We start from the raw sequence: 12621 nt of genomic DNA on the forward strand, positions 1-12621 counted from the left end.
CATATCTGATAAAGGTTAGTATCCAAAATATATAAATAACTTATAAAAGTTAACACCCAAAACACAAATAATCCAATTAAAAAATGGGCAGAAGACAAGAACAGACATTTCTCTAAAGAAGACCTACAGATAGCCAATAAACACATGAAAAGATGTTTGTCATCGCTTACTTTCCAGGAAATGCAAATCAAAACTACAATGTGATATCACCTCATACCTATCAGAATTGCTAAAATCAACAACACAAAAAACAACAGATGTTGGTGAGGATATGGAGAAAAAGGAACGCGTGTGTGGTGTTGGTCAGAATGGAAATTAGTACAGCCCCTGTGGAAAACAATATTGAGATTCCTCATTATATACATATGTATAATGGGATATTACTCAGCCATAGAAAGAATGAAATCTTGTCGTTTGTAAGAATGTAGATGAACATAGAGGGTATAATATTAAGTGAAATAAATTAGTAAGCAAAAGTCAAATGCCATATGATTTCACTCACATGAAATTTAAAAAATGAAATAAATGAACAAAGAAAAAAATAGAAACAAAAACAACAGCAAAAACCAGACTTTTAAATTTAGAGATCATTGGGCAGCCCAATTTGCTCAGCGGTTTAGCGTTGCCTTCAGCCCAGGGCCTGATCAGACCCAGGATCGAGTCCCATGTCGGGCTCCCTGCATGGAGCCTGCTTCTCCCTCTGCCTGTGTCTCTGCCTCTCTCTCTCTCTCTCATGAGTAAATAAATAAAATCTTAAAAAAAAAAAAAAAGAGTACATTTATCATGATGAACACTGAGTAATGTATAGAGTTGTTGAATCGGTGTATTGTACACCTGAAATTAATGTAACACTGTATGTTAATTATACTGGAATTAAAAAATAAAAAGTAGGGATGCCTGGGTGGCTCAGCGGTTGAGCATCTGCCTTCAGTGATTCTGTTCCAGGGATCGAGTCCCGCATTGGGGTCCCTGAGGGGATCCTGCTTCTCCCTCTGTCTATGTCTTTGCCTCTTTCTATGTCTCTCATGAATAATAAATAAAATATTTAAAAAAAATAAAATTCATATTTTGAACATTGTTAAAAGTATTTGAATCTCTAAAAGGGTCATAAATTCATAATGTTATCAAAATAAATAAAGTATTCAAAATAGTAATTGAATGTAAAAATAATAATTGTAATAGAATATACTTAGGCTGTCATTAATTTTTATAAGTGGACATATATTCACTAATAAATGAATATTAAAACTATTTTAAAGGCACTTGGCATATAAATACATATGTTGATATAAGTATGTAGATATATGATTTATAATATTTACCTCTATAGCTGGGGAAGATTAGCAAAAATTATTCTGTGTAAGCAAGTGTGACTAAAGACACTGAAAAAACTGAGAAAGAATGGTTAATATCAATCACACACAATGTTTCAATGACATTGTATTTGTTTGGTAGAGCTGAAGCAACATAGACTTGGTCTTTAACAGAAATACTGTTAAATACTTTAACAGAAATATACTGTCTCGCAGTTCTGGAGGCTAGATGTCAGAAAACAAGACAGTCTTAGGTTGGGTTCCTTGGGTTCCTTCTGAGGGCTGTGAGGGGGATTCTGTTCCATGCCTCTCCCCAGCTTTCTGGGGTTTGCTGGCAATCTTTGGCAATTCTTGGTTTATAAAATCATCATCCCAATCCCTGTATTTATCTTTACATAGCAATCTTTCTATGTGTATTTCTCTGTCTAAATTTCCCTTTTGGATAAGAACATTAGTCATATTGGATTAGAGTCCACCATAATGACTTCCTCTTAATTACATATGCAGCAATCTTGTTTCCAAATAAGGTCACATTCTGACCTATAATGACTTCCTCTTTAACTAATTACATCTGTAGCAATCTTATTTCCAAATAAGGTCACATTTTGAGATACTGGAGGTTAATATTTTGACATATGAATTTGGAGAGGAACATAATTCAACCCAGACACTTAGCACCCTAACACATTCAAAAGGAGCAAAATGTGAATAAGCTGAATGCTGAATATAATTAAATGTTGATATAGCGAATTAATGAAGTAGCCTACAACAATTAAAACTGAAAAGATGATGACCTCACAAAATGAAATCATTTATTTATAAAAATATTTCTTTTTTTATTACTGTGAAAGTTGCACGTATGTGATAAATGATCAAAAGGAAATATTAAGAAAAACATAGAGGATTAAGGCAAAGAGTTAGGGATAAGTTGTTAAATTCCTTTCATAATATTTATTTAATAGTAATGTGACTTTGAAAAAGGGAATAATTGTGGTAAACCAGGGAACATGTTTTTTCCTGAGAGAAACCTCAATAAGCTACTCCTGATGATACCTAAATCAAAAGCAGTCATTGAGGAGCAAGGGGAATAGACTTCTAATAGCAGGAACACAAATTGAATTCATTCAATATTTGAGAAGAATGTGTTAGTCTCTTGAAAACTATCTACATACATAAAAACTCTGTACAAAAAGCAGTAGCCACTGTGTACAGGGGAGCAACTCTACTTGCCCCAGAGCAGTAAGGGTTAAATGTATCCCCTTTAATACATTTGTCTATAAATAACAGAATATACAAGTGCAGTGGCTTATAAAAATAGAGGTTAATTTTTCTCCTCCTTTGCTTTTCCCAAAGAAATAAGTCTATTATAGAAACTCTGACATTAGGTCACCAATAATATTAATGCTGACAGCTCTGATTCACTTGGCCTTTCCTTCTCTTATACTTCTTTTGTACAAGGTAGCTACGATGAGTGGTCGCAAGTGGTCACTGCGATTGAGTGACCAATCTCAAGAAAGAATGAAAGAGGGAGTGTTCGGATGACATACAATACTTATTTCAGGCAGTAAAAACTTTCCTAGTAGCCCCAGCATACTTCCACTTACATCTCAACAATGAGAATATATCACATAGCTACCCTACGCTACAAGGGAGGATAAAAGACAGTGTCTTTCTTTCCTAACTCTCATAGTGTAGATTGGCAAAGCAAACTCTGTAAGAAATGACTATTGGATTAGGCAGCCAAACTAATCTGCCATAATAAAGAAATCAGTTCGTTAATTTTTAAAATGTGACACAGATTATAAGATTACTAACATTGGCATAAGTACAGTTATTATATCCCAGGTCAAAGAGCTCCAAAATACCAACAGCTCAATAGCAGGAAGTTCTAGTTGACTTTTTTTTTCAGAGTTCCCTTTCCTTAATGTAGTTCCATGAATACCCATTTGTCATTTACTAGACCAAATACTCTTTAAAATTAAACAAGAGCATGTTAGGTAAATTTACATTCCCTTTAGGAAACTGTAAAAGGTAGGATGAGATAGGGTGAGATTTAACATACAATCACATATGAACTTGACATTTGAAATTAAAATACTATTAGCCTTAACCTTTTGAATTGTTTGAAGTATATTTTTATAATTGACTATTTTTTTTATTTTTTGATGATTACTCCATTTTTCTAATAGTAGAAAATACCATCTAGACACTCTGAAGTAAATTCAATCTAATCTAGAATACTTTTACAAGTAATTATTTTTATGTAATCTAGTCTAATAAAAAATACTCTATAGGCTTTAGTCCATGGGCTTCTCCACCACACTCCATTTATCTTTAATGCAGTGTCTCAGTGGGTTAGAAAGCACCCAACAACAGTGGAAGAAGAGCATGAGACTGCTTAGCAGTCAGTGTGCATATTGATGATTGTCAGGATGCAGACTCTCTATCTCATAGGGGCTAATCCATTACTGAAGCAGCAGCTTCTGTTCCATTTATTTAAATGTTTCTCCGAATATGTGAGAAAATACCCATTTTGTTGATTTGTGTACCTAGTAATCTTTAAGCACACATCTGAGAATTCTCCTGAGTTTTAACTGTCTTTTGAGGGTCTGATGATAATTGAATTGTGAACATAAAACTTCCACAATATGTGGAAAACTTAGAGATAGAAGAAAACTTAAAGATTGTTTACTTTGGATTATTTCACTTCATAAATTTATTCACATTTCAGCTATCAAGTCAATTTAGAAATTCAATAAAATCTCTAAGCGCTTAACATGTGCATGCTAAAATGATTAACAAGTTATTAGAAGATTGTAGTACTACAATGGATCCATTCATAAGATATGATAATAGCACACAAGATGTTCTTTGCTATTTTCAAATGTCGCTCTCTTATAAACTGAATATACAAGCAAAGGGATGTGTAGGAAAAATAACTGATTTCAATATCTTGGTATATGAATGGCAGAAAATAGCTCCATCTATCCAAACGTGGATATTGAGAGGACCCTAATATGTATGGAATAACTTATTGAGTTCTCTGATTTAAAATCAGCAGATTCTAGGGGTGCCTGGGTGGCTCAATGGTTGAACGTCTGCCTTCTGCTCAGGTAGTGATTCCAGAATCCTGAGATAGAGTCCCACATCCAGCTTCTCGCGGGGAGCCTGCTTCTCCCACTGCCTGTGTCTCTGCCTCACTCTCAGTTAAATAAATAAATAAATAAATAAATAAATAAATAAATAAATAAATAAATATAAATAAATAAATAAATAGCTTTAAAAATTAGCAGAGTCTAGAAGAAGGCTCACCTTAAAGTTATCTTTAATCTTGAGAATAGGCCCTATGAACCTCACCTATTAAACCCAATATCATAGTGGGGAAACAAAAAAGCATTCCCTTCAATCTTAACTGATCTGTAAGAAGGACTATAATTTTGACACTCATTGAATTAATTAATTCAGTATATGAAGGAAGATCCAAATGATTCCCACGGTGCCAAGATATCCAGGGATCCCAGAAACTAGTGGAAAGTTTTCAGTGCCCATTTGTAATTTTAAAAATTCTGCAGCTTCAAAGATATTAAGAAACAATTCCTGAAGAAAAATGTGTTTGCATTGAAAGCAAAGTTTTTATTTTTAGGCTTATCCTTTCCATTTCTCCTAATAAAATCCCATCTGTTCCCATCTCCCTTAGTAATGTCTCAGGGAATATAATTTCTTACGGTGAAGGAAGAAGAATGGAGAAAGTAGGAGTAATTTGGACACTACTGAAGGGCCCTACATCTCATATATAAATTTTCGCAAAACTGCTCATTGAACTAGACTTAAGATACTGCATTGCCATTTTGTTTTATGTCAGAATATATCCACTGGTCAATATATTGTCCTAAACTTCTCTGATCCAGTCTTTTGTGTTCTCTACATGTCACCTGGAACCCAATGGGCTGTATTAAAGGAGTTATAGGGGAGTTCTGGTAGCCATATCGCAAAGAGTTACTTGGTTGATTTAATATAAAAGTAAATCAAACTTCTTTCTCAAGGATTCTAAAATTATATTCAGAATCTGATATAATAAGCACTTATTGAGCATCAACCATCTGTCTGACACTAAACTGGGAAATGCAGAAAACGAATAGATATATATTGAACATGACTCTTTAGAAGGCTGATTTCAAATTATACTGTGCATCACATTTACCCAGAGCTCATATTTGTAAGGTAGATTCTGCCTTCTGTTGAGATTTTACATGCAGATCTAAGACTGCAATCAAGAGTCAAACACCTTGGGGCAACCTGGGTGGCTCAGCGGTTTAGTGCTGCCTTTGGCCCAGGGCCTGATCCTGGAGACCCTGGATCGAGTCCCTCGTCGGGCTCCCTGCTTGGAGCCTGCTTCTTCCTCTGCCTGTGTCTCTGCCTCTCTCTCTCCCTGTGTCTCTCATGAATAAATAAAATATTAAAAAATAAAAAGAGTCAAACACATAACCCTGGCGAATTTGATGCTAATACACTATAAGCCATGCTTTGAAAATCACTGGCCTACAAGGGAGAAATAATATGCATGCAAATAATGAAAATACAAGGTAAGCTAGAATGTAAAACTATGAAAGGAAAGTAATCTGATTAGTGGAGAGGAATCAGGCTGTGGAGTCAGGAGACCTATATTTAAATCCTGACTGTCTCTTATTGGCTGTAAGAACTTGAGGCTGATACTTAACTTCTTCAAATTTTAATTAACTCATCTAGAGAGTAGAGAGTGATAGTTTCTTTTTAGGATTAGTGTGGAAATGTTGTGGAGAAATGTACATCAATGACTTAACAGATACAGAAGTCTTATTCTTTCTTTAAAAGTTCTCTTCCTTTCTCTTTCCCATACAAATAGAATAAGTAAAGTGCTAGAGGTCAGAGACTGTGGATATCACATTTTTTAAGGTTTCATCTATGCCTAGAGGCCAATCCTAAAGATACAGAGAATCCAAAAACCATGTATTTACAGTGGAAGCTGACCAATCTGGAGTAATTGTTAATGCATTTGACTTGGTAAAATTTTTTAATAATCTAAAACAAAAAAAAAATCTAAAACCAGAAATTTGACAGGTAAAAAAGAGAAAGATATAACCTATAAGGATATATAGAAACACAAAATCACATCCTTATAATAATCCAGCAAATTATAATCTTCTAGAAATTGTCATAAGTAGGAGGTTAGATGATAAGCAGCAGGGAATACAATATATACCAGGGGCAACATCAAATTTCAGAAAGCAAAATGGCACCCCTGGAAATGCAGATATGTGCAAGTAAAACTAGATCGATGTTTTGTAACTCAAATCAATATGTAATTTGGTAAACCATCTAAATATTTTATCCCCTGAAATGAGAAAGAAGGAGTAAGGAGCATAGCTGAATTCCACAGCTTTCTTTTCTGAGGTGAATTTTGCACATGGAAAGTTAAGAAGGGTAAGTCCAAGCAGCTTGTCAGGTGGGATGCAATGGATTTAATTATCTACATTAAAGGCTTTAAGAGCATTTAAATTTCTTTCAACTAACTCAATACCACAAATTTTATAAAATCTAGCATTAAATCCAATGCAAAAGTGTGAAAGCAAGAGACCCAATTCAGCTTTAGAGTAACGGAACAGATATACTAGGAAAAGCCTACCACAACTAGACACCTTCTTATGAACACGGAGAAAGTAACGATAATCATTAAAAAGTTTGAAACAGTGTCTCCTGAGGCAGGAATATTGGTCCTTCACACAGACCAAGATCCTAGGAAAAGCGAAGACTGATTATGAATGGGATTTCTGTAACCACTGATAGACTTCAATGAAAATGGGAAACATAGCTAATGTATTTTTTAATATTTGAATTGAGTACAGAAACATCTACACGCGATTATATTGTTAGATTTCTGCTATTTGTATTATGAATGTGAGGGTGATATCAGCAAGTTATTAGTTTTGTGAGCATTTCCTTTGGGCTTACTAACTACATTTCAAGCAACCAATAGTTGCTGCTGACACATGGATGCAACAGAATGTACTTGAAGCAGAAAAGTCATGAAGACATTACCAAAGAAACCAACACCCATTCTAAACTACGATGTTTTAAACTTCTTTTGAATGTTTCTGACGTGGTAGAGCCGCTCTTGAACGTGACTTGATTCAAGACATGGAAAGCCGCTCGTGAATCTCAAAATGCTAGCAGTTGGCACTAATTGCAGCTTTGGGGTCTGATTCAGATAAAAACCTCTGCAGCTATCCTTCCTATAGTTCTAAATACTTGGTGGATATGTGGCTCTGTAACTCATATAGAGACTTATGTTCTAAGGCCCGATATAATGAGCTGCTTTGAGCTAGCCAATAAAAAACTGACATTTGCTGAAATTCATCCTATGCTTTAAATGAATCCCCATCACCCAGAGCCATCCAGCAATTGTGAGATTCAATAGCAAGAATGTTTTTGTTAAATATGTTCACCTTGTGGCAATGTAGCTGGTTATGTTATAAATACTCTACCGTGAAGCTCTACACAAATTATCATCTTGAACTTCTAGGCCAGGTCATGCTGAATATGCCCTTTATGCTGGATAATTGTATGAACATGTTACTGAGATAAAGGAGACTGCCAGCCTGACACTGTGTTAGAAGATTAATCTTACTTTGGACCAGTTTTTCTTTGTTAAGAATGAGACACGATGTTGGCAATGATGTCATGATGGAAGACTAAAAATTTTTGGACCTTGGATGATCTCAAGTCTGCCCCAAAACTGGCAAAAATGAATATACTGTACAAGGTTAAACAACACTTAAGTCTTGATTACTAGGGAAGAATGGCTTTTAGTAGTGTTTGTCTCGGTCAGGGCTTTATGCTTAATATAGTGAAGATGGGTTTATGACCACAATATATAAGGTCTTCAGAAGAAAAATAATTGTTTGTGCACAATTTGTCTCAGCAGTTAAGTACTATTTGCTTTTAAAAATCAGAGCTTTTAAAATGGGAACAACTTGACAAGTACTCATCATGAAATTTTTAGACCATTAAGACAAAATATAATGAAAAACAAGAACACATTAACTTCTTTTCATACACATAATTAAAGGAGAAGATAAACTCTTAAAGATCATCCTCCTAGTACAGCATGGTTTTCTTATTTAGGATTCAGTTACTGAAGCAATTATTGCTGTTGTTTAGAAAAATGTTGAGAACAAAACTATTGGAGATAAAATGATAGAGACCTTAGCTAAAGAATACTTGTTATCTTAAACATTATTTGAAAATGGGAAATGGGACACCTGGGTGGCTCAGTGCTTGAGCATCTGCCTTTGGCTCAAGACATGATCCCCCAGTCCTGAGATCCAGGATCCCACAGGGAGCCTGCTTCTCCTCCCCCTACCTATGTCTCTGCCTCTCTCATTGTGTCTCTCATAAATAAATAAAATATTTTTTTAAAAAAGAAAGAAAGTGGGAATTAACCAAGATAGAGCAGGGGGGGAAAAAAAAACTACTTCCACCTACAGTTTTTATTTTTTGGTTATAGAGTATAATCTGTGAAGAATTTAGTACAGGACATTCAGAAGTCTTTCATTAACATTAATCCATTTAAATCACATATAGTAATGTTTAAAAAGATATATCATATTATCTAAACTCTGAAATCTAAGACAGAAGGTGAATTTCTCGACCCCACTACGCTACCCTATCAATTGGTTTATGCACTGCACTTGCATTATGTCTTATTGTCTCTGAATGTCATAAATCAAATACCAACATTTAACCTTGAAGATAAATGCTATGCATTTTTCAGATCCTTGATTGGCCTGACACCTTTACATTAAAAAAAAAGATTTGCAGGAAATATAAGAATGAATGCTACATTACAGAAGATTTTTTTCTTCTTTGTACTTACATTTAAAAATGCTCTCCAATGAACATGTATTATTTTTATAATCTATTAAAAAAAGTGTCATGCCTGTTGCCTGGAATATCATAAGTATCCAATAATCAGTTGCATTTGTGAGGGTTAAGTTAGATTATCTGATAACATTGTCTAGTAATCTGGAGAGAAAAGCAATCCATGACCTATTTCTAATATACCCCTTTAACATGTTTGCCTAAGACTGATTTCTATTTAGAATACTTTATATTTGCTCATCCATCCTGACCCATCATTCAGGTTAGAAGTCATAAGACATTGGGTTACAGAAGTTCTGTGTTTTGTATATCCTACAGAATACTTCTCGAGCTGTGCACTACAGAACACTAATCTTGTAACATCCTCTGAGACAAAAGTCTACACTGAAAATTTGTTGGAATTTATTTCTAACCTTTTGAAGAATCTTCACTTTATTTTGAAGAATTCTAACTTGATTTGTCTATGAAAGACTGTGAAATCTTTAACGCTTTTGGACCATATATCTCCCCCAAATATATTTATCTATAGGATTTTTCATGCATGATAAAAAAAAAAAACTAATAACATACTATAGATACACCTTGCAAATACAACTCTAGAGAATGATCACAAAGGGGAAATAAATCATCTTGGATGTTTTGTGAAAGACAATAACAATCTTTTTATTTTGTCTATGTACAAACTAACTAAAAGACTGCGCAATATCTATTTCTTCAAAGTATTAAATAATTAAACTACATTTAATATTCTATCAAATTTTGTGTGAAGTAAGCAAGTGATTGCATCAGTCTCCTAGGAATTCTTCTCAGCCTTGTTTATCAAAGCAGCTGGTCAGCATTATGGGTTGTGAGAAGTTGGTGGTATGACCATTATAAATGTAAAAATTAGCTGTGCTTCTGAATTACTGAATAGAGCTCACTGTTGAGCACAATTGTGGTTAAAAGGCAAAAATAACTAAAGAGTATAGGCCAGATAATTTCATACCTAGTCACTATAACTAAAAGTTTACAATCATTACTGGTAATCATTGCATTAAGAGATCAAATTGGTTATTGAAGTAAACATTTTCATTCTGTTCTTCTAAATACTCCTGTGTTAAGACTAGTATGTGCCAGACTTAGCAGAGGATTTGCGTTGATCAATACTACTGGAGCAAGGGGAAGATTGGTCCGGTGATTAATTTCATGTTGTACTCATGGGAACAAAACAGCTGAGTATATTTGTCTCTATAATCCCTTTTCCCAGATGTAATTACAAATGGAATTGATCAACTCATGTGTTTCTACTGAGGCAGAAGTGGGCATATGAGAATTGCTAGGGTGTGTAATAACTTAGTACAGATCATCGGTCCTCAGGGCCACAGGGAATTGGATATTAGAATCTTATTTTAAAGGAAAACACTTTTTCTTCTTCAAGCTCCTTCCTTCTTGTCAAGGTTAAATAACTTTCTCTTCTGGCATCTTTGTAGAGCCTTGTGAAAGAAAGCTAAGAACTGGATATGTGCCAGCAGCTTGCCAGAGTTGGAAGAATAAGTTGGGAGACAGATAGATTTCTCCAAAGTTGCTACAAACTCACCTTTTTGGAGCCTCAACCATCTCATCATCATAATGTGAACAATGATATATAGCTTGCAGAGCCATTATAAGAATCACAAGATCATCACAGACAATTCCAGAGAAGTGGTAAGCAATTCATAAAAGCCATTCTTCACATTTTAGATATTATTTTTGTTGTGTAACTTCTATACAACTTCATGATAAAATTTGTATTTAATATGTATACCTTATTAAGCAGTAAACTAAACACCTAAAATATATGTCCCATGCATCTGTGTAAGCTGTGCTTACATATGAAATTGAAAAGGAGAATGTCAATGAACTGAATTAAAATCTCTCCTTGATATCACGTCTCCTTAGAAGTGTATCCATACTCACATAACTATAGATGCTGAAATCACACAGCAGTCTTCACCCAGGAATATGATCAAGTATAGGTCCAAAATAAAGGCCTGAAATCTAAGTACTTTAGCTACCTAAATTACCTTTTTGACATTTCAGAAAAGTGAAAGAGATCCCACTATCTTGGGTAATTCATCTATATTTTTGAAAACTAAAACTTGGGTTGTTTGTGTTTCAAATACTTACTACATTTAGTAATACCTTGCCCAGCTCTGATTCATTATAACGCTACTATCTCTGAAGAGTTTCCTAAAATATTTGTATATGTGTGTGTCAACTATCTATTTTTCCCAAGTTTGGGAGACCAGCATACCCTCTCATCTAATGAGAACCAGAGCTAGTATGGCAGATTGTGCTGTAAATTTTCTCCTGAGAGGCTTTAATGTACTATTCTACAAATATCCTCAGCCAATGAGCACTTCATCACATCTCTCTGATGTGAGCATGTTCTGCAATGTGTGTTTTTATGCCACAGAGGCCTTCCTTTCTGCCATTTATTTTGTACCGGCCAACAGTTTTGATTTCTAATATCTGATAAAATTTGTACAGATGAGAAGGTATGTTTGCAGCAAAAAGCCATCATTCTGAGTGTTAAAATTCAAGGTGTTACAAAAGCTCATAATGTCTGCAAGAGAATGATTGATGAAATAGAGTGAAAAATCAGTAGGCAATTAGGTAGCAGGCAGAAACACTCTGACATTGTAAAGGGCATCGTATACCTCATTGAATTCTAATACAGAATGGACAAACACATATAGAAAGAAGATGTGGATGTGGCCTGTCATGGTTTCAAGGGATCTGAAGAGAATGGCAGTTACTGCCAACAGAGGAAACACATATCTTCAATGGCGACTCTGTAATAAAGACTGTCCAAAGTTCTGATTTGGTTAAAATATTTGCTGTCTGATTCCATCCATCTCCCTCTGTGTCTCTGTCTTTCTCTACTCTTCCCTCTCTCCATGCACACACCCATTTAATTCAGTTTTTCAAAAATTATATGTAAGCATTACATAACTCTACTCATTCATTCTATTTTGATATCTAACAATATCATGATGGGGAAAATGAGGCTATTTTTATTTATCTCTTAAGGTTTGTCTTTAAAACAAAATGAAGGGATCCCTGGATGGCTCAGCGGTTTAGCACCTGCCTTCAGCCCAGGGCATGATCCTGAAGTCCCGGGATCCAGTCCCAAATCAGGCTCCCTGCATGGAGCTTGCTTGCTTCTCCCTCTGCCTGTGTCTCTGCCTCTGTGTGTGTGTGTGTGTGTCTCATGAATAAAAATAAATAAATAAAATCTTTTAAAAAATAAAACAAAATGATATAAAATGATGAATCCATTTTTGTATTATTATTTGCCCTGGTAATTACCCAGCTAGTTCTATCCTTTGGCTATAGGCACACAGTCTTGGTTAATTATTTTTTAATTTCT

General features: G+C 34.7%; 1 long non-coding RNA gene across 1 annotated transcript in view; it reads left to right on the forward strand.

The window, feature by feature from the left end:
* The first annotated feature begins 10503 nt into the window (after positions 1 to 10503).
* Positions 10504 to 12621, forward strand: part of LOC119873909 — a 54795-nt gene continuing 52677 nt past the window's right edge. The window contains exon 1 of the long non-coding RNA XR_005366761.1: positions 10504 to 10913. This is a non-coding gene — a long non-coding RNA (uncharacterized LOC119873909). The remainder of the gene's footprint in view (positions 10914 to 12621) is intronic.

Source organism: Canis lupus, chromosome 11 (assembly GCF_011100685.1).
Source record: "Canis lupus familiaris isolate Mischka breed German Shepherd chromosome 11, alternate assembly UU_Cfam_GSD_1.0, whole genome shotgun sequence".
In the NCBI taxonomy this organism is placed as follows: Eukaryota; Metazoa; Chordata; class Mammalia; order Carnivora; family Canidae; genus Canis; species Canis lupus.